The following is a 1,315-nucleotide window of genomic DNA, read 5'->3' as shown; positions in this document are numbered from 1 at the left end:
AAAATAAAAAAGTCCAAATAAAATATAAAAGCTAACACATGGTAAACAAAAGAAAATTAATTAAAAGTATAAAAAAAGGTACAGTATACAATTTAAAAAAAAAAAATCTAAAGAGCAATATTAAAAGTCTTTAAAAATATCAGTTAAAAAATTACAATATACATCATTCATTCATTGCCAGACGCCATGTATCCCAAACGGGGTGGTCAAGGGCTTAGAGTTAATTGTTTTACAGGGAGGGGCACTAATCCTCCACCAACCTCACTTGACACGTAGGGATGCCAACAGCATCTGGTGTTCCCAGGCGGTCACCCATCCAAGTACTAACCAGACCCAACGTTGCTTAACTTCGCTGATCGGGTGGGAAGCGGAGTACTCAACGTGGCGTGCCACATAATGCTAAAAATATGAAGGAACTCAGGATTCCGTATAACCTTAGCTAAGGAGTATAATACCCTAATATCCAAAATAACTACATGGCCCGCGTCTGTCCTCATGTCTCTGGACCCAAGTCAAGCGGGAGGCTATAACATCCAGGTCCTCATTATTTACATCTATTAAATAGTCATTTTTTATTATAGTGTGAATATGTTGCATAAACAATCCCTCCTTAAAGTATGGAGTATTCAGCTTGAGTATTGGATTGGTAGAGCTCTTTATCCTTTTATAAAACCTCACCTGCGTTAGAGCAGTTAGGTGTTTAAGCAAAAACTGATTACAGTTGGAAGCAGTTATGTGACTGCCGGCAAAAACAGGTACCCCACATATTTTCTTTAAAGCATTATTATATGCAATATTAAAAGTCTTAAAGATGCTGTTCCACAAGCATAATCCATAGTCTGGACAGCAATATGAGCTAAATAAAAAAAAAAAAGCAAAGCATCCTTATTTAAAAATTTAAAATCTCTAAAAACTGAATTAAAAGAAGCATAAAAATTTTTGAGTCTTAACATCTTTATTGTCCTTAAAATCAAATGAAACAATGTCCAAGATATTTAAAACATTTGACAACTTCCAGTCTATCACCTAAAGACTAACACTGTTAACATTAAACTTATTCAAATTACTAAAAAATCATGCATTTTGATTTATCTTGATTAATAAGCAGATTATGCTCAGCAATTTTTGTACAGAGCCTACTATATAGGGCATCCATATCTTTTTGTGAAGCACCAACCAGAACCAGGTCGTCAGCATATGCTATAATATTTACTTTGCAATAGCCAAAACTGCAGCCAGTCTCCATATCTCCAATATCTTTAATAATATCATTAATATAAAAACTAAAGAGGAATGGAGAAAGAACACCACCCTG

The 1,315-nt window shown here is 34.4% G+C and overlaps 1 pseudogene; it reads right to left on the bottom strand.

The window, feature by feature from the left end:
• Nucleotides 1-279: 279 nt before the first annotated feature.
• Nucleotides 280-398, bottom strand: LOC145393904 (5S ribosomal RNA; annotated as a pseudogene).
• Between the last annotated feature and the right edge of the window lie 917 nt (nucleotides 399-1,315).

This window comes from Coenobita brevimanus, chromosome 25 (genome assembly GCF_032717465.1).
Source record: "Coenobita brevimanus isolate Jiangsu-jjx chromosome 25, ASM3271746v2, whole genome shotgun sequence".
NCBI lineage: Eukaryota > Metazoa > Arthropoda > Malacostraca > Decapoda > Coenobitidae > Coenobita > Coenobita brevimanus.
This window is presented reverse-complemented; position numbering and strand designations above follow the sequence as displayed.